Here is a 22,076-nt window from a genome sequence, read left to right as displayed (position 1 = left end):
AAACACAGTCCATTTACCACATGTATGCCAATGCCTTGAAAAAGTGTTTCTGCTTAATTTCAGGTATCACAACAATGCATCTACATACAAAGTTGTGATGATTTAAACACACAAACCTTGATTTAAATGGTGTATTATTACTTGTTATCCCAGAGTTACATTAGTTTTATGGGTGGATTTTCAATCCTTCAAATTATAACATTTTAAATCTCTGTTTTACTTTAGCAACATTACATATGGGACTTTGACAACATTTAACCTTATTACATCGGTTGAAAATAGCTTTTGGCCTTGGAATCTGTTCAAGTGTAAATTCTATTGGATGCAGATCTGTTGGTTCTTTTACTACTGATGAAAAACCGAGTATGAAAGGTTGCAGAGGATCTTATTTTAAGGTTTACCAGTCACGTTTGTTAACCAAACCAATGCTGCTCACTTGAAAACAAAAAAACAGAAGGAGATGAAGACCTTTATTTAGCTGCTTCATCTCCTCTCTCTTTGAAATGCCTCTGTATCTGTGGAGACTCCAGAGGAACCCCTGCAAGCTCCACTTTCTGCTCTCCCACATGTAAATATTGATCCAAAAAGAGATGCATGAGCAATCGATTATTCTATTCAAACACTGGTTCAGGTCAGAAAATATAAACAAGTTTGATTTTCTGCTTCACATAAGAACATTAGGCCTTTGTCAATGTTACACACAGAGGAATTTACAGAACAGAATTACGTTTTTAGCCATGCATGAATCTAAAACTGCATCCACCGTGCACCACTTAATGCATTTAAACTAAACGTTGGACCAAAATTCAAAGTGCTCTGTCCATAAATGTGTAAAGAATTGTTGTAGACATGTCTATATCAGATAATATTCAAAGAATTAATGTCTGTGTATAGCCGATAAAACATCATGTTGTTCTCCCTTAAGGCAAGAATTAAGTCTTCTATCAAAGATTTGATGGTAGGCAACCTAATAGATGGGCCTCTTTTCAACCTCTTTCCAAGAGAAGGAATGAGAGAGCCGCTCGTCCAATCATCGCAGAGCATTAGATTGAACAAAGTATCTTTGCCATGGGAGACCAATTTCAGCTCAATTATATCCACTCCCCGCTGCTCATGCCCTCTGTAGTGCTCAGCCAAGCTGCTGTGAAAGTTCTTCTCATCTTTGAAAGATGTTGAGATAATTATTTTTTCTTAATAGTAAACTTAAGTTCCAGTTGCACTGCTATTTTTTAATTGGAATGTCGATGCGTCGTCTGCTCGTAAAATGGCCCCCGCGCTGTCTGTCCACCAAAACAAAACCCCGCTTCTGTCACGATACAGAATCTGATGTTGGCTTAACATTCCTGAGACACTCGTATTGACAGTTTGTCTTGAGATTTGCAGAGACGAGTCAATACCATGTCAGTCAAGCGTCGGTGTGAATGCTTGAACCTCGGAGGGAAGATACGCATCTACACACGCTGCATACCCGATCAATGTAAATAGCATAGAAGAAAAAAGGGCTTCTATAGGGGTTAGGACCTCTTAGGAGGGTTATGGCTTGAATTTTTTAGGTTCATAGGGAATGCAAGGTAGAGCGCTGCAGTGTAAGTTCTTGTGATGATGAATTATACTAAATCAAAGAAAGAATATCATAAGAGCAATGGCTGCACAGTTTGGAGAAGACGTGCAGAAGCAGAGGCACTGGAAGTAATGAAGTTCCAATGCTACTTTCCTTTCAAATCCTACTTTGAGTCTGCTTGAACCCTGACTGCATGGGTGAAATAAAAAAGAAAAGTACAAGAGTAGTGATTTTTATGTAAGTGCATGGAGACGGGCTGCAGGAGAGAATAGATGATGGGTCACGTAACAGTCTACCAAAGCTGGAAAAAAAAAAATAATTTCACTGAACTGAAGTCAGCCAGCCAGTTATTTTTTCATGCTGTATGCGGACTCCGATGTGGAGTTGCATTTTGAGGAGGTGCAGGGCATGTGATCTGTGCACGTAATGCTGCACAGCATATCAGCAACTGTTTTTCATTTAATCATTTATATTCCAGCAAAACATGTCAAACATTTCTCAGTTTCACTTGTGAGGGATTTGTTGCTTTTCTTTGTCTTGCATGAGAGTGAACTCTTGTCAGTGAACTCAGCTTTGGCTGAAACAAGACATTTCAAGATCTCACCGTGGGCGTCTGGAAATGTATCGGTCATTTCTCAAATTTTTTTTGACGTCTTATAGATCAAGTAGGGAGAATAATCAGTCGGGAAAATAAATGTACAAGCTTCAGGCGTGTGATAAGACTGGAATTAATAATTAAACAATCTTTCGGATATCAATAATAGAAAGCAGCTGATAAATCTGCTCTGAGTTTTAAATCAGCAAATATGAGTTTGGCAGAAATGGCATTCAGTAAATCTTAGCTTACAAGTAACAAGATATGGGAGCACAGAAACCACAAACATACAATTATTCGAAAACTGTTTCCATCATATAATCTGTGCCGTTGACATTTATTTAGCAACTGTACATTCCACTCAGCACACATCTTATTTTAACTTTATTTCTTTAATCTACTAAAATGGCACTCGGTCGAGCACAAACCTCCACCAAGGCCGACAGTACCTTCATGAAACCACATCTAAATTCATTAGATCCAGATTTTTATTTGGATCTGCACCAAATTGCAAAAACCCATAAATATCACTCTGAATGTTTTTGGCAAGGCCCGTAAATTATTCCCTGAGAAATTGTTGAAATGTCATAAAATCCCCCGTCTCACGTGAATATTTCCTGGATGCGTCCCTTTCCACGCCAGTGAGGTTTATTTTTGGCCCGTGTCCCATCATTCCACCAAGTTTCGAGGAAATGTGTCCAGTAGTCTTTGAGCTATCTTACTGACAAACAAACACACGGACAGGAGAGAAAACACAACATCCAAATTCAAGCAACTCTCTGCAGCTTAAAGTCCCCGAATATAATGTTTTTATATTTAACACTCAAATATCCACACCAGCCTAAATAATCCAGTATTGTTAGGGCTATAACCATTTATACCAAAATGTCAGAAACATAAACTAATAATATTTACTATGTGTTTTGTAAAATTATTCTTTATGATAATAATAATACTGATTTATAATCCAACCCTTTCTTTGTTAATGCTGTACAGTGGAGTCCCACCTGTTGCTATGAGAGCAACATGCAGGGAAACACTGACCCACAAAGAGGAGCCGATGGAGAAGAACCACTTCTGCCGGTTCCTCTCATCAACATTCACCCGTACAGCTCTGCTCTAGTCATGAGAAATTGAAGTGAAATGAGCCAGATGTTTACATCCCACAGAAGCTCAATTAATCTCAGATTAAGTCGCTGATTTCAATTAGGTTTCTCATAATGTGTAAATGAATGTAACCAGATTATTCTGCTCCGCTGAAATCATTTCACTGTGTCGGCCTTGGTGGTTTCGACTTCACTGTGGCTCACACAGGCTCAATATAAACTAACATCATTGGTGTTGAGTTCATTATTTATGCTCCAGCCTCGTCCTGCCTGTGAATGAAAGCACAGCCTCACTGTTATTGGCAGCCTGAATTACTGCGGCAACTTTGTCAGCTGAAAGAGGACGTTGAGCCACGATGTTCTAATAATACAGTCAGGAGAGTTTTCCTATACGAGAGCCTTGGAGCGAAGAGGTTCAGAAAAGTTGGGTGAATGTGTCATCAGGGTAGAAATGATCTTTTCAGAATTCTCCGACCCTGGGTGCCGCCTCTGTGAATGGAGTTTTTTTTCCGTCAAGGTGTGCTTACACATGTCCGCGCTGATTTGAAACACTCTGGGGCCAGGAAATTAAACGCCAATGACTGCGTCTGTAATTGAATCACAGCGCTCGTTCACATGGCTACCGTTCACCAATAGTGACCGATAATTGTCAAAGAGAAACTATGCCGTTAATGAGTGGAGAGAGTATAGAAGAGAGGGGTGAGGAGGGGACGGAAACAAAAAGGAGACGGGAGATGCAGCGATGATGAATCTTGATGTGTTCCTGAGAGCCAGGAAGCTGGTTCAGAAAAACTGTGCTAGAGCCGAACTGTAATGGCCTCATGTTCGCCTGTCACAGGGGGGAGAGAGAGGAAGTTGAATGAGTGGAATTAGATTGCGTTTCCCATCCCCTTCATTGTTATTTTTGGTCAAATAACACATTGCTCTTCCACTCACAAGCAGGAGCAAAATGCAGTTGGTGTGTAATCAATCCTTTTGGAGAGGGGTGGGGGGTGGGGGGTGGGCGCTCGCTCTGCGCCTGCCGCTGTGCACAAAATGGAATAAATGTGACATTAGGGACGCGGGTATCATTACCTTGATGAATTACGGAAGGTATAACGATTATGGAAATTGTCATCGACTGATCATTCGTCTCAATTTATTGCAGCTCAGTGCCACTGTGGCCCGGCAGACTGAAATGTTATCATGTCAATAGTGCTACGGGCTGTTATCAATGCTTGCCCTGCTCTCACAATGGCCGAGCACTGTAGGTCTGTTGTACGCCATCCATCGCGATCCAGAGCTTGAGCGCGGACCCTCCCCCCCACTCCATTTGATAGTCGCTTCAGGTGAAAGGGGAAACTAATTGAAAAATTGACCGGTGTAGAGTGGTCATAGACTGGGAGGAAGACGTAGAGCTGTCAGTGATCACGGTTTCTGTTGATTTCAACCCTGAGAGCTTCTCTCTCAATCTCACCGATGTCAATCCTGAATTAAAACTCCTCCGATGGCTCAGGGAGGAAATGTTCTCAGGTCTAAGAATAGTTTTTGATGTGGTAAAACAAAATGTGCCATAAAAACTAAGAATGCCTCACTGCTTTTTTCTGATTACCTCTCCGTGTTCAGCAGTTAATAACATGAGCCTCTCTACCTACAGCATATGCAAAAATTAAAAATCAATCACCAAATTACAGTGTCAATACTAAACTACAAATTACCCGCATAGCATTAACAATGTTATTATGGTAATTATGCTTTTGAAGACAGAGCAGTCGTAATATAGCGGCACGCAGCAACGCGTCCCAAAGAGATCCCTGGAAAGATATTGCTCTGTGCTCGCCGTCAACAATATCATGCCACCTCAGGGAGCTTGTTAATGCTCTGCATGTTTGCAAGTATTATCATAACGCACCTACAATAAAAAGGGAGTGACATTTAGGCCCCTCTTACTCACGTGACGCATCACATTCCCCTTGTTGGGGATATATATGAATATGATTAAACCCTTGACATTCATAATTTGCAGTGCAGTGGTGAAATTGGTAAGCCTCTGAGACAATAAATCATGGTTATGTCAACTGTGCTCATTAGACTTCAATTTATGAAAATTGTGCAGGATATGAAGATTTGCAAAGGTCCAGACTCAATGAAAGCCTGTGATGGAGCCCCTCTGGAGAGTTTTCTAATCGCTGCAGCAGGAATATGGCCCCGTAATGGAGGACATATCTCTTCATTAGCCCTGTGTTGGAGTACAGTAGCGTTCACTCAGGCTTTGATAAACGCAGTGCTGTTTTCTTACCGCGGCACTTTTAGCACACAAAAGTTGCCTACGTTTAACCAAGTCCTCTCTGAGTGGATGTTATTGCTTATTGCTCTAAGTGCAATAACCAGCTAGGGAGCGCATAATGGCGTACTTAGCTAACATTAGATCAGAATCACTTCGACTTGCACGGCTCAAGGAATTTTGGCAGTGCAGCTGCTGTTTATAGGTAAAGCTGGATTTTATGACAAAGTGGTTTCGTGTCCATTTAAATTCTAATTTGTGTTGTCGAAATCCCACCTTCATTTCTCATATAGTTTGGGGATTTTGTTCTGGGCATGATGCTGAATTCTTCAATCCACTACCACTAAGGGATTTGATGGATGCCGGAGTGAACGGCACAGAGCAGGCAGCCGTGTAAAGTCGGCACAACCAAATCTCAGGGATGCAGAGGCAGGACACATTACAGCAGAGAAGCTGTGGTCCGGTCGTACGTCAAACTGGTGGAATAGCAGGTTTTCGTATGGTTCTGCTGCTCACCTGTGTTTTCTTACCGGCACATTTGTTCTCCAGTGACAGCTACAGGCTAATCTCCCATAGGCCCATCTCAAGCTCATTAAGGAACTGTACAGGAATTATTAGGGCAGAGGGAGGTTCAGGAAAGACAGAGGATTATGTTGTTTTTTTTAACTGAAGGGAGGATATTGTACATTTTATGGGGGGAGATCAGGGAACAGCCTCTGGTGATTGACTGTATCTCTCCAGAGAGCCTGTCATTTCTCACTGACCTTTATTCTGCCTCTTAAAAAAAGAATAGGAGGTGTCACTGAATGCATTTCACACAGTGAAACTCTTTTGTTTAAAGAATGGCTGGAGTATTTTTCAGATTGGGTAAAGTTAAAGTTAGCCATCAAATTAGTATCTACAGGAAAGTGCAAAAAATTAAAAAAGTGTGAAAGAGAGAAACGGAAGTTTTCAGAAAATGTTTACAAATACAGATGAAACCTTCGATCAAATGTTGATTATGAATTAGTCTGTAAACATTTTAACCTTTTAAAAATCATTGTGCACTTATGATGAACTACCGGCAAAATGATTTGACCCCTTAGACTATATGTAGCAACGGACGACAGCCATAAGTAGAGCCAAAACATTTGGATTGCCCCCTGGTGGCTGTCTGCAGAACAGGTGATAACCCCACCACTCCATGTGAGTGGATGGGGACCAAACTAAAACGTCAAATACATGTTTCTCTTTATAGGTTTCTCTCATTTTAATAGCTCCTTTCACACTAATGTGTGTTCGAATGTTAATTTTTAAGATTGATTTTTCATTTAATTTAACACTATAAAAACGTGGTGATCGACAGCTGAGAATGACTTGAGATTGATCGCGCACATTTATCAACAGGACCTTAATTCCGCTGCTTCACACCACGATCACTGCTGCACAGACTCCAGCTCCAGACGACGCACAAGATGGCAGCACTTCTATCTGGGATAGTTTCGGTTCTGTACAAAGAGGAGAAGCAGAGATGCGTCGTCCATCTTTATAAACAGTCTTCATTTGCATAAAAGAAAATATGAATACTGCTGGGTAGGATTTTTGCAACAGAGGGAAACATGTCCAGCCGCCCTGCAGATGCACCCAAACAATTTTCCCACAGAGTCTAAAATGACTGTGACAGATTGTGGCTCCTGTGTTCTCCGACTAATGCAGTGGATCATGAGGTGAGAGTGTGAGACAGAGATTTCACCGTGTGCAGCACTTATTTTCACAGCGTCTTGCTTCCTCCGTGTGAGATATTTCTCGTTGAACTCTGGGATGTGTCGCAAACACCTCCATAAATCAAATAGGAGTATTTCACAAATAGTCGACTCTAAACTGCTGAGAGTTTATGAAGAGAAGAACTTTTTATTCCTTAATTTACAATTTCTGAAAGCTTCATTCCAATATATTAACTAGTTCCAGAAGAGGTTTGTTTGATGGAAATCGAAAACATGCACCGCCCCAAGTGTTCTGTTCTTTAATATCACTACTAAAGAATTACACTGTATAGACCCATTTCCAATATTATACTCAGCTAAGCAACATATTACACGCTTTTCCCTAATGAATAAATTAAGTCATTGGTTAAGTCTGAAAATTGAGTTTCTAATTTGCGATTCAAATCACAGAAAGAAGAAATAAATTATCTTTGTAGAGCCGAGATAATATCTGTTTCTCCCAATTTATTTCCGAGGAATTCACAAATTGATAACAAGAAACAATACAGAAACGTACTGGCAGTGTTCAAAAGCCTATAAACCAAAGTGTAATTCCTCATTTTGGTGCGACTCCATGCATTATGTTGCAATTGAGGAGGACGTGTGTGCAACTTATTGCCTATTTCAGCACTGAATAGGACTTAAGTATTGGTCTTTAGTCGTGGAATCGACTTGAACTCAGCTAAAATGGGCTTGACACAGCCTCAGGTACAATTCAACAGTGGGAGAGTGGAAGTGTACTCAGCACACAGTGCACACAGTGCACACAAGGACACGGAGGATCTCACCTGCAGTGCAGGAATAGGCAGCGCACAGTTTGCACTAAGACGAGAGAGTGCTCCGACATTTTTTTTTAGCATCAGTGTTTCTGCAGTGAAGTTAGTGGTTAAAGAAAAACTGGCTTTACATCTGAGAACATGTTTGTCTCGTCTCTGAGGTTGACATGTTAGGTGATCAATCACTGTCAATATCCAGAGCTCGTTACGAGACGATATGATTTCCTTGTGGGTTGAATTTGAAGATGTGAAGTGGATATTGAAAGTTTTATACTTTCCTCATTTGTAACCTTGTGATTTGTTTTATTTAGATGAATTCTCTTCATCTGATACTCAGCTATCATAGTCAGGGAGGTTTTTATTTAATGTGTTGCAGTGGTTGTCTTGAATTTCTTCATTAGTCTTAATCATTAATGGATGTGTGTTGCTGTATCGTCTGTTAGTGAAGTATTGTCTTGTGGGGACGGGGAAGAGGGGGCCGCTGTTTAAATCCAGTGGCTAATGCTGATCCAAATAAACTATAGTCCTGTTTAATACTGGATTTTGAGGCTGATGCAGATTTCAGCATTTATAATTTATATTAATAAAAATCTTGTATCAATCTCTTTTCAATCCATAGTAGTTTTTCATCACCACACAACAATCTTCAAAAAACTAAACATATTTAGCAGGATATTTTACATTCCTCAGACACTAGTACTAATGTATCTGCAATGTGTTCATATCTAATACTGATCCATTAGTCTCTGCCTATTAACACAAATAATTATCTGATGTAACATGTTAGTTATTCAACTTACATGTTAAAGCTTTAGATCTACTCCAGTGATTGGATATAACTTGAAATAACATGTACTTTATTATATTTGTATTCCATCTTAACAGGAAAAAAAAAATAAAACTTTATTTCTAAAGAACATATTTTAATATGCATGCTGCCTTTAGAGGACATTTTTGAGCTGGTGGGTTTTGACGTTGAAGTCCTGAGATTTAGCATTATTATAAAATTATAAAGAAAAACTCTTTATGACTGTAAATACAATAAAATAACGTATATTCCCATGAACTCACAAAACCTCATGACCTCTGTGTTTTCAGAAAACTCACACACTGACAGATGAGCATCTTACTTGACACAGACAGAAGTTAGGTTTCTTACGCTCACTTAAACGTGTGTGGCATGGTGGAGCAGTGTGTAGCATGGTCGGGTCACAGCAGGAAGGTTCAGGGTTTGAACCTGCCCGTCAGCTGCAGCCCTCATGTGTCTAGTCAGCATGTTCTCCTCGTTCCTGCGTGGGTTTTCCTCTGCATGCTCCCATGGTCCGATAAGACAAGGCGATCAATTGGCAACTCTAAATTGCCCGTAGGTGTGAATTTAAATGTGGCAGGTTGTTTGTCTCCTTATATGTCAGCCCTGTGATGGATCGGTAACCACGGCCTCTCGCCCAATGTCAGCTGCAGGATAAGTCACATGCCTAATGATTATACAGTTGGCACAATTAAGCAGAAAATTAGGTCTGTGCCTTTCTCCCCTCGGTGATTCATTGCTATAGAAACATGTGTAGTAACCCGAGCTAACCTTTAGAGGAGTGCACTAAAAGATTCAAAGATTATTTTCATATCATTGATCGGACATTTTGAAAAATACATTTTAAAGCTGGATTAGGTTTTATTCATGCTCATCTCCCAGGGCTGCCCTGAAGACCATCCGCTCAAATGAAAACAAAATAGAAATCCACACATGCAACATTACATGGAATGAATAGAGTCAGAGGAAACTACACAGTCTCTGTGCCTACTCTGCTTCCATCTGTGATATTCCCTTTCACCCACAGAGCGAGTGTGTCTTATCTACAGACACGGGCCTCTTTACTCACCGGTTAAGCTTTTCAAATTAATTGAATATAGTTCACGAGGTCTCCAGCCACCGGCTTTGATTTGCCACAGGTCTCTTCTTCCCTTTGAGGTTGTCCATCCATCTGAAAAACTTAAAAATAACACTGAGCCTGTTTGATATTTCTGAGGTTGCACTTAATTTTACTGCACCTCTTAAGCCACATGTTGAAAAATCTAAACTCCTGTTCTGCCAGCCTGAGGATTCAAGTGTTGTGGGATTGCTTTTTTGAACCCAAAAAAAAAAACCGTCCTTTTAATTCTGCCACCCAAAAGCACCAGGTTGTAATCAAGTGTAAAAAAGATTTTGTTATTTGAGATGACATGCGCAGGGAACAGTATCATCAGGGTGATTCCAAAATGTTAATAATTTTAATTCTGAACTCCTTCATTGGTATTTTCTTCTAATTACCTTTCACTGGCCTGAAAATAGATTTCTAGCTGTTTGGTTTCTCAGGTTTTTTCCGCTCTCCTGTTTTAACTCGGTGCAGATACAATCAATAGAAATGTTCAGCAAATGGCGTCAGAAGGAAACCGAGGCCCTCCCATCTCGTTTCAACGTGTCCTCTGAGATTTGAAAGCTTGGCAGAGAGACGCATCCATCTCTGTCCTCCTTCACTGTGGGCGACAGTGGAAGATTTCAGGCGTCTCGTAAAATTTCAGACACATTTGCAAAAGCTAACACATGAAAAGACGATCTTTTTTTAGCTGCTGATATACCCTATGACACAACCCTGTGTATGTGCATGCCATGTTTTTCCTTTTCTTCAGAAGTACAGGGGTAAAAAAAAAAAAAGAAAAGGTGCTTCCCAAAAATCCTCACTGTATAACCGAGGGTGAAAGCTGTTTTGTCCCTTTGGAAGGGATTCATTTCCACATGAAAAGAAAAGTTCTGTCCAATCCCTTTATACATGTCCATTTAGTTTGCGGCACACAATGCCAGACCAAGAAAAGGCAATAGCCTTTACAGTGTGAATATAATGCACTGCACATATACGGAGTGCTCGTCTTTTGTTTGCTCTTGCTTTTTAGCAGACATCGGACAAGACAAGGGACAGCTTTGAACACATCAGACTCGCTGTCTGACCCCTTGGGGACAAATTCCTGCATACGTAGGAGGAGTAAGGGAGCGTATGCATAATTTGTCTTTGGCTTTTTTATAATGTCCACAGGTCTCTATGTCCCCGTGGTGTTGCCCATCTGTTTTCTCCGCTGATGCTATACATGTGTAAAACATAAGGAGCCGAGGAGAGATATGGGCTTTTATTCTTTAATGTATGCTATGCTCTGGGGCTTCAATCGTGAAGTTTCTGGTTCATGTTTTGTGTATTCTGCCACGCTCCCTGAAAGTACAGCAAATAATAGGGAGGGATGCTCCTGCATTAAATTTTAGTGACAATTCCTTGTTTTAATCAATGAGTCCAAACAAGGTGCGGCACTGTGGGATGTATGAGTCAAGCATCACATGTTCCCACTGATAAAACAGTGTCCTGTGAAAAAATATAACATATAATTTGTCTGTGGGCCATTTGTTTGATATAAAGCAGATCCTTTTTTCTGTTGAGTCCTCACATCTCCAGCTCATTTAAGCTACGGTTTGAAATTTCTTCAACGCTTTTTTCATCATGCAAAACACGCCTGTTTACTGTACGCACACTCGTCGTCACACTGTGCTGCAGCCTTTGAATTTAGATGTTGAAAGTGACCGGCCTCCAATAGAGGGCACAGTTGACTTCACGGACAACAACTGAATGAGTCTGGTAGAAACCGGAGCCTCGTCGTCAACTACAGGAAATCTGTAGATGGAAACTGAAGATGAGAGAGATGTAGTAAAAAATATTTAGTGAAAAAGAAAGAGCTATTTTCTTTGGTTCAAGAAAGTGAAGGACTGCTAATCCGTCATTAACCCCCCGGCGTAGCAAACTTAAAAGAAGCTTCGTGTTAGAATATGTTGCTTAGTAACTAACTTCCACGTACAGTCTCTGAAAAGCCTCCAAGAATATTGCAGGAAAAAAAGTAGTTTGACTTAAAGTAGAGGGAAGATGGGGGGGTGGGGGCTTCAGCAGCCCTTACAAGGATTCATCTCCTTTTTTTATGTCCTTTCTTTCTCTCCACGCTTTCTTCATTGCCCTTGACTGAACATTGAATGGCAGAGTTGGAGATAGATTGTTGGGCAGTTGCCTTTCATGCAGATAATGCCATTTGATGGAGGCAAGTGTTTGATGTGCTCCGGGTATAATAAAAGAATCAAGCATCGAAGGCCAGGGCTGATTTTGCTTGGAGAAAAGCTGTCCTCAGTGATAACTTCATCACTGCATGTGGTCGGACGAGGGGTAAATTCAGGAAAGGGATTAGAAAAAAATGTGCCCAGTCAGAGCTGCAGTAGTTGGCCCCCTATTGAGCCAAGGGGCCTGCGGACCATAGCTCGAGGGTCTGTGATCTACCATTGGTATTGTTAGTCTTTCTCTCTTCTCTCTCCCTCAGACCCAAAACGACTCGGCCTCGAAATGCCTTTCTAGTGGGATTAACGGGCTGTTGCGTTTGTAATTAATGAAATTCTGCTTTCCGCGGTCTATACTCTAAATGCTATCATTTGAAGCCTATCAGATAGGGTCTCGGGTATGTTGTACTTCAACCACAAAGCTGATTCAAAGTAAATGTGGTGTTGGTCTAACACCGAGATGAGAAAAAAAAAGACCCTTGAGGCAAAAATGTACTTATGTGAGCTCATCAAGAAGAAGTTTTCACTCTTGAAGAAATCTGTAAACACCCTCACAGCCACTTTGTTGAGAGACGTGGGGACAAAACCTTAAAATAAAAGCGTTAGACGAACATTCCTTAAAGGTCCGGATTGATCAAACTTAAATTGGGCGTATTCATTGCATATCCACCCCTGCTGCCGGAGATCAATTCCACTACAGGCGGTGAATGGAGCAAAAAAACAATGTGAATCAAGCTTTTATTCGGCTGCCAGTCTCCAGCACGCATTCTCATCTGAACACCAAGTGGTTTGGGCCTTTTCTTGTTTATCAAACAGCTTAATTAACAGCTCCGGTAACCCTTAGCTGCTATGTGTTCTGTGAGAAATAACACATTCGTCTGCACAAGTCTGTCTTTCCCATTTCCTTCCCTTTTGTCAGACTGAAGGTGAGAAACTGGAGATTTTTTTTTTTCTTGGGGAGAGAGTTGGCCAATTATGTGGCGGCGCGCGCAACCATGAGTAATCTTAGATAAACAGCTTCTCAATAGAAAAAGAGGAGAGAAGGAGGGAGACAGAGGATGCAGTGGTTCCCACTGTATCCACATTTATCCTGTGCCAATTTGTATTTATCTACTGCGTAATATGCTAAAAACTCTACTTTATTAAGTAGGTGGCACCGAACTGATGGAGTTATAACATCCTGGAGGTGACGAGTGTTTTCCTCTCTAATAACTGGATTCATTTAGTTCACACGTGCAGCAGTTTGCGTGCTGGAGGTCATAGTTGACCCTGGCTCTTTATTTACGACCTGCAGCACCAACACGGCGCTGATAGGCAGACCAGAGGCGACGCTGAGGGAAGGAAGCGGCGGGATGCGCAGTTTATCAGCTGACAAGTGCAGATCGGACAAAAGAGCAGCTGAGCGGCTGCAGAGCCTCCGCATCCGCAGCGAGTGACTTTTCACTGTCTTTCTGTAGAAATATAAAACCCTCAGCAGCGCTGCTGAACTCTGTTTCCCCCCAGAACGCGGACAACTGTAGCCTATTGTTGGAAGTACAGGCTGATCCGAGCCGAGCCGAGCCGAGCCGCGGGGGAAGGACCGGGGAGAGATTTCCTGAGCGGCGGAGACACATCTCGCTTCGCACGGAGCTGGCAGCTGCAGCTCTCGGGCTCCTGCACCACCGAGCTGAGCCTCTCACCGACCGGGCTTCATCCTGCAACCACGACGGGTTTTCTTTTTGTGCCATAATTGCGCACGCCGGGTATTGTGCGAAAAGACTGCACGAGGCGCTGTGCCCCGCAAGTTTGGACTAAAACAACGCACCGCTGGAAGTTTACGCGCCGCTGCCTCGGACACGGAGCCTCACGCAGGTCAGTGCACGGTTCGTATTTTATCCTTTGCCTCGGCTCTGTTTGCACGTCAGCCGGTCGTAATTCAAACAAATCTCTGGACCGGTGCTCCTTGTTCAATAATGGTGTCTAATTTGGTTCGTACGCTCGGTTGCAATATCCCCGAGTCCCCCTGACGAGACGTGGATCCCGGGCTCCCTCGGTCCCAGCCCCGCTTTCCTCCACCAGCATCTGAGATTAATCAGATCTTGATTCAAACCATGTGGTTTTTTTTTTTTATTACAATTCAAATGTTTTCTTTTCCAAACAGCTCCAGCTTTTTGGGGACTTGTATGTTGATGCAGGCTGTGAAAGTCATGTGGTTTTAGAAAGTGTCATTTATTCTAACTAAACATATTTTTGCAGTTCTTGGCTCTTGTGAAACGTCACGTTAGTAAAAACTAAAGACGGATTGTGTTGCAGCTCTTTGTGGATTTTCAATCTATTTTAAAAGTAGAGGTGACAATAAGAACACGATCTTCACCTCATGTGTCCTCACCGAGACCTCTGACCAGCAGCTGACACAGAGGGATGACAATGCTCGAATAAAAAAGAGAATTTATCTACACATTAAAATGACATATAAAAGCTTGAAAGCCTTGCATGGAGTGTGAATCACCTGCACAGATGTAGCCAGCTCCATTCACTAATAACTCAAGTGCAGACGAGCTAACACACACACACACACACACACACACACACACACACACACACACACACACACACACACACACAGGTTCCAGCCCCAGGTGCAGGAGATGGAGGAACTTCATCAGAGCCTTTGAATGAATTTGAAAGAGGCCTCTAGGAAGGTTGTGTTTGTTACGGGGGATTCAAAGCCCCTTGGATGCTTCTGCGGATGCTGCAACTTTTTGGGTCTTATTTCCTGCAGTAGAGGACGGCGGCACAGTTGCCTCACATGAGGCAGGTGTGTAATTTGTGGCGTAAATGTTTGTTTTTGATGATTTGGGGGCTTTGGGAAGTTGGTTCAGACATCAGGTGGCTTCATCTCCCTCTCTGCTGTGTCTCAGCTTACCACGCTGTGACCTGTGTCGGTGCTTGAGCCAGAGAGAAACAATTTGATTTCACTGTGGCACGGAACAGGCTAAAACACAATCTGCAAACACTTGCATCTGAGTCCACGATAGCCCAGAAGGACACGATATCTCTGTCCGGCCCAATTGATTTATGGCTATTGTCCTGAGTGCTGTTGAGGAACTGCAGCGGCTGGGGCCATTTTCTGTTTCCTATACTCGTCCTCTGACAAGGACTGGAATAGTAAAGTAAGAAAGATGCTCAGCCGATCTACACCCCCCCCACACACACACATACATACACACAGCTCCCTCAAATCATAACATCTACTTCTATTTTCATAGTGTTTGAGGTTTGTTATAGGTGTGAAGTGGAGAGAGATCGATATTCTCATCTCAATCTTTAGCCTTTGGCTGTGTCCGGGGCCACATAAGAACAAAAACAAGAAACAACACAAAGGGCTCCACAGTTCCAGAGAAACAGTCCGTCTTCCTTGTGCCAGCCTGTAAAAGCATTACAGTGACACTTATTGGGTGATACTGAACATGTGGTTTTTCTAATAGGACACAAGGACAAGAGTGCAGTTTGCATTATCTTCCTTTTATTTTCCAAGGAGCTGATGATAATTTGAGTTGACTGTCCTGAATGAGACATCGCGAGCTATGACACTATTGTTCAGCCCCAGGATCCCGATCAACCGAGTGTGTTGTGTTTCCACGCTGCAGAAATACACCTGGAGAGAGACAGGGCCCTGTCGACACATTTTGCTGCAGCTCTGTGCAGACACGTGAATTAAACCTCTGACTTTCTCTGTGCCACAACGAAGCCCTGAGACATTTAGGCTTTCTGCTGTGACCCCTTATTGGCGCTTTAGCCCGATGTCCCAGCGTCAGACTCCACTGCCCTTTAATCCTGCTAATCAAAGCCAGCGACTACAATGTCTGAGAGCGTGGAATTCTCAAGGTGATTTTTTTTTACTACGCCTGCAACTCAAAATCATCTAATTAATTCAGAGATATTAGAAGAACTGTGTACACAACACTGCCACTCCTGGTTCCCATCCTTAAGTAATTTCCCCTTTCATTATTCCTGTGGAGAGTGTAATATTCTGCGTGATGAGAACTGCCTCCTTTAGGGATCATGTCGGCCTGAATGCTGTCCCTAAACACTTTTATAGATTGTTAGGGGACAATCAAGATGACTCCTCTCCCTCAGTATAAGAATTACTGCTCTCAGATCTCTCAGATATGGGGGGAGAGAGCCGATGCACAGGCCTGTCTATAATATCTCACCTTATTACTTGTGGATGACGACAGCAGCTCAGAAGATGACCTTATGAATTATAACAATAGATATGGCAAACAGCATGGCCGAGTCGCCTGTTTCAACACATCAGAGCAAACATGCGAAGGTTAATTCAGCCTGACAAACTACCCACAGTTCCCTGAGCTCGACGGATCGGTTCCATGTCATATTTACTTTGCATAATTACTGCCCTCTAATCTGTTACTATTAACACACAGCCTGCCCGGCTATTGTCTGCCCGCGCTCTCTTTCACCTGTTTTCTCTCTCACTACATTTCCCCTCTTCTCCCACGAGAATCGCCAGACATCGTGATAAATAGTTCCCGTGGAAGGAAAGCATGCCGTGATGTGTTTAGGGTCCTTTTTCGAAATGTAAGGGAACCAGGATCGGGGGAAAGCTCCATTGGAATCGTGTGTGTTAGCTCTAAACGACCTCAGGTCAGGGGATTATTTGGGTTTGGTGCAGCATTATGATACTTACAGCCAAGTTTACCCTCATGGCAAAGAAAAATGTTTTATTCCTGCAAGTTGCCAATTATTGCTGAAAGTCACCCCTGGATTTTGGGGGGAAGGAGATTGCATGTTCTTGAAATGTGCTTAGTGTAGGAATATTTAGTGACAGGGCTTGATGCATTACCACTGAGGTCCTTAACTACATTGTATGCTGCTTGAGAGAGCGAGAGAGAGGGGAAAAAACACCAGAGAAAAAAACATGGTATGGATGTGAGCACTCTCAGACTGCATCTGCTTAATGCTGTCTCATAAGCTATAATGGTGTTTTTTAACAAATCCCCTTATATAACAGAAAGGTATTTTTATCCTATCGCCTGTTCATGAGCATCTTTTATTAAATTAGAAATATGGATGCCTCAAAGAGTTTGAGTAACAGCTAGCAGCAATTTTGCAATAGGCTAAAAATGGATTTACATAGTATTTTCCATCCGGAATATCTACTCAGTATAATGTGATACCTGTCATTGCATTGTGATGGGGAAGGAGAGAGGTGTTCTCAAGGGAACCGCTACCGTACCTGCTTCATGGCTGATGTAGACTCGCTGCCTGACCTAATGTGTTGTGCATAACATAAACTGAGTCCTGCATCGCACCATGAGCTAACACACAAATACACTGGCTGACATGTACATGCGTAGGAGTTCATGGACCAAACCGCCGAGCCGGTAATTGTTTATAATTAAGTGCAGACCATTGTTTAGCGTGTGAGGGTTGCTTTAAAAAACAAAAAAGCAAATGTTCAAGCTTGACGGCTCTTGGTTTTGTTTCAAATATTTGCCATGGCTCTGTGGCCAAAGCAGGCTGAGATGAAAGCCACCTGCGATTAGCCACAGGATGCTGTCCTGCTGGTCCGGCTCTGGGAGCTGCGGCGCTTTACACTGTTGTAACCTACAGATTAACATTTATGGCTCAGCGTGCACCGGTGGACTTTCTGGGTCAAAACCAAGTGGACAAGATTGAGGAGTGGGCCTGACTGTCTAACGGTACATCTCTCTGCTGCGCTCCGGGCTGAGGGCTGCTGGGCAGAGCCGAGCAGGAAATGTGCTTGGTTGTGTCATAGGGAGAATAAAATAGAAATGCATTGTGCTCTCTGCTTGGGAAAATTGCCTTGAGTGAATACCTGTGCAGTGTCTCGGTTCAGCCTCCGAGAAATACAGTCATTATATTTGTACTCAGGAAATGTTACATATTTAAAGGACATTATGGCTAACTCTTACAAGCGCTAGTTACTACACATGAACAGATTTACCCTGTAAGTCGTCTTTAGTCTATATATTGTCAAGGTTAGATTAAAGTATTGAGGGGACAATTACATTTCTTTTTGCTTTTATGGTTCCTTAACTTGCCAAATTCCTCCAGATGGAGTTCTCCTGCTCTTTTTCCATATTTGCACAAAGCATTAGCCCAGTAGGAGGTTTCCCAGAATAGCGTCAAGCTGCCAAGAGCCTCAGGTTGTGTCTTTTGTGGCCCTCGGACAGCCCAGTGGGAAGTTGGGCGTCAGCTATGCTTGTTGATGGAGCTTCTTGACGGTCTCAATAATTCAGTTGATGCAACCTCTGCGGTGCAGAAAAGCTGCAGGTCTGACGGGTGACGACGATGGGGACAAGGCGGAGGGGCCGGTTCATGCAGAAAGATGGGCAGCAACACTTCCTCTGTCTTGTTTATTTTCAGCAGGCTGAAAAAAACAGAAGAAAATATTGAATATCAGACCGTTGAGGAGTGTAAAGGTGGCGCCTGTGAGTCAGTGTAATGGTATACAGGCCAGCAATCTTTGACTTCCAGTGGAGAGTGCTGTGCATTCTGAAGTTGGCCAGTCGCTACAGGGCAGACTCTCCAAGTTTCACCCCTGGAAATAGAGAAACCAGTGCGATGTTGGTGAATTTTCAGATTGATGTTTCTTTAATAAGGCTCGCAGTCTCTCAGTATTCTGATCGTGTGCCATCATGACCTACATACTCCTTAAAACGCTGACAACTGGAGAAAAAAACACCGGTTTCCTTACGCATTGTGTGGTTTATGTGGCGCCACATGCCTCGAGATAAAACACACTCGATAGATTATTCTCTGTTAAGTGGAAAATATTTCTTTCTCTATTAATGTCATTTTATTAACGCAAGTATTTTGATTCCTATTGCACAAGTCATGTGGGCGTACAGCCGGTGCAGGAGCAGGTCAGAGTCAGCGTCTGGTCAGATGTGATATTGCATTGGTATTGCAATCCAGCTATAGTATTGAAGCTTCCTCTGATACCCTTCAGTTTTCTGCCACTGTTGTATGATTTCTGTGTTTTCCATCTCCCTGGGTACATGCAAAAATAGGTAGGGTTAGTTTGTCACACAGTTGCGTGAGATGCATTTAAATGACACCCAATGTCAGCACTTTGGATATTTCTCTGCATTAGAATTTTTATCTAGTAGCCAGGTTTGTATGCTCCCTGCATTTCAAATGTAGCTTGAGTAATGACTCTCAGCCACCCTCTCAATGCTCTGTTGATGGGCTACAGTTGTGCTACAATAACGTCACCAGATGTCTCGATTAGAGCATCAGGCAAGACTGATATTTGATTTGAGTCCTTGTGATTTAAGAGCATAGTTTTTTTATGTAAATAATAAATACAATACCTGCAATACTCTTCTCTTCCAGGATCATTGATGGTCTCAAAGGCATCTTCTTTTGTTTACCAGATATTTTGTGGACAGATATGATGTGAATTTCATTCTTTCAATCATCCCCTCACTGGGTTGTGACTGCTCTGTAGCTTCATTACAATGCAGCCGCAGTATCACCTCAATTTAATTTATTTCCGTAACAATGGGTCTGTCGTGGATTCGGCTGTAAATTGCCACACGTCTGTGCAGTTGATTTTATGTTTGCACACCATGGAGTCAATTCATTATGAGTAAGCACTAGATGACGATTGCTGACGCCGTCTTGCAGGATTCTCAATTAAAAAAATGCACATCATCACGTCAATGCTTTCTTACATCCCCCAGATCCAGTGTGAAATAATATTGCAGTGATACCAATATGTGAGAACTGCAAAGTGTGGCCCTTTGAATTAAGGCCGCCTGGTGTAATTGGCTGTGTGATATGGAAGGGAGCACCTATTTTGATAAGAGCTGGGTTCAATACCAGTAGCCTTGGATACAGATAAATGCTGGAGACTATGTGTGAATGCACTGAATAACCTGCTATTACCATCGGAGATAGAGGGAGATACTGCAGAAGAAACATTATAGAAAATCCTGCTTATTTTATATTCCAGTTGCCCACACCTAACAATTACATTTTAAAAAATGAATTTGGCTGCGCTTGCGGTTTTCCCCACTAAGGATTCAATGAATATATAACTCGTACTGTCACTGGTGAAGGGTTATTTGGGGGATTTGTAAACATCCCCCCTCAGCTTATTATGTTGTATTCTGGCACTGGCAGATGCCTTTTTTTTTTTTTTTTATTTAGTTCACACAGACAAAAAAGGGGAACAATAAAATGGTGAGGATTAGACGTTGACCGCTATGATTTACCACTGACAGACAAGAAAAGTGAAAAAAAAACAAAAACAAAACAAAACACTGAGCACAGCGCAGCTTTTTGGTGATTTGCTTTTCACAGTCGCATTAGCTTTGTTTGTCTTCAAAATGTGCTGAAACTGTGAGGGATAAAAGCTTCGAGCTTAGTGTGAGTGGAATAATCTGAAGTGGCTGTATCTGAGATTTTCATCACTTTGCTCCGCTTGTGAATATTCTGCATCATGCACTGAGACAAGAGACTAAGTGTGGTGCAGGATTTCATCATCTTCCCTCAGAGTCTTGCTGAGTTTAGTAAGCTCATCCGTCACCAAGTTCGCCATGGATGTAGCTGCCACTGGAATTTAATTGCTGGTAAATGCTGTCATGATTTTATTTGCTCTATTTCTCCCAGTTGCCCACTTTCTTTCTCTTTATCTGACACTCTCTTAATGATTAATGATTGCACATATGCAAGAATTTGACAAATACCCCAAAAAGTATCTCTCCATAGGACTATATTACTTAACAGTATGGCACTCAGTGCAGCACGTACCACAATCAAGGCCAGACAGTCCACTTAAATTCAATGAAGTCGCATACAATCAAAGCTATCACTCCCCCAAAGTTTTTTAATCAACATCCATTAATTATTCCCTTGAGAAAGTGCGGAAAATTCTTGATTAAAAAGTCCTAAATTTGAATCTTATGCTGACAAGTTCTCTACAAACCTATATTTGTACTAATTATATAAAAATGATGAATCAATAGGAAAACCTTGCCAAAACCGGAGATGATGCATAAAGCCTATTTAATTGGATTATTATGTCACATGCATGTTCCCTGAGACCAAGAACAAAGTTCCCTGGGCCTTGTCAAAATTACCAAAACACATTTTGCTCATTGTTTACACTAACATCAACGTACATAATGGGACTAGAACCCTCCTTGGTGCAAAAATAAATTATCTAAGGCTAGAATGGCACTCGACAGAACATAAACATCCGCCGAGGCCCAACAGTCCTCTTAACTTCAATCAAGCTGGACCCAATTTGCAGACACTGCTTGCCTTTTTCATTAACACCCATGAATTATTTCCTGGGAAATTGGTGAAAATGTCAAATTAAACCCCACCATATCATGCAATGTTAAAGAAAGGGGATCCTGGAAATTGTTCTGATCTGTGCCTAAATTCAAGAGGGTCTTTCTTGGCCCATGTCCCATCCTTCCACCATGTTTTAAGGAAATACATTTTCTAGCTTTTTCCTAATCCTGCTGACAAACAAACACAATGTCCTTGGTATTTAACCGACTAGAAAACTTCACAGTAGTTGATCAGATCACCTTGAGACGTACAAGATCAGCTTAATATAAAATTGATCATCTTGACTGTGATTGTTGTAGTGGTAGATAGTAGTTCCCTGACTTCATGTCGCAGTAAGGGATTTAGTCACTGAGCCTCGATGAGGAACGTAACACAATCTGGTTCAGATGGCATCCAGAATTCACGGAGCCTGAGCAACGTGCTACAGACAAACACTTCTGTGTCTCTAAAATCACTGGTGTCGGGGGGGAAACAGGCAGCATCTGATGGAACACTGCACTGGTTCTCCCTCTCCCCTTCTCCAAGCGCCGGGAGGCACAAATAAAAAGAAGAACTGAGGAGAAACTGAAGGAGGAGAGGGAGA

General features: G+C 42.1%; 1 protein-coding gene across 7 annotated transcripts in view; it reads left to right on the top strand.

Annotated features, from left to right (window-relative positions):
• Positions 1-13,209: 13,209 nt before the first annotated feature.
• Positions 13,210-22,076, top strand: part of LOC109627387 (teneurin-3) — a 149,115-nt gene continuing 140,248 nt past the window's right edge. For all 7 annotated transcript variants that reach the window (XM_069531377.1, XM_069531376.1, XM_069531375.1 and 4 more), the window contains exon 1: positions 13,210-14,008. The gene's annotated coding sequence lies outside the window, so the exon portion shown is untranslated. The remainder of the gene's footprint in view (positions 14,009-22,076) is intronic.

The sequence above is a fragment of the Paralichthys olivaceus genome, chromosome 9 (assembly GCF_024713975.1).
Source record: "Paralichthys olivaceus isolate ysfri-2021 chromosome 9, ASM2471397v2, whole genome shotgun sequence".
Classification (NCBI taxonomy): Eukaryota; Metazoa; Chordata; class Actinopteri; order Pleuronectiformes; family Paralichthyidae; genus Paralichthys; species Paralichthys olivaceus.
This window is presented reverse-complemented; position numbering and strand designations above follow the sequence as displayed.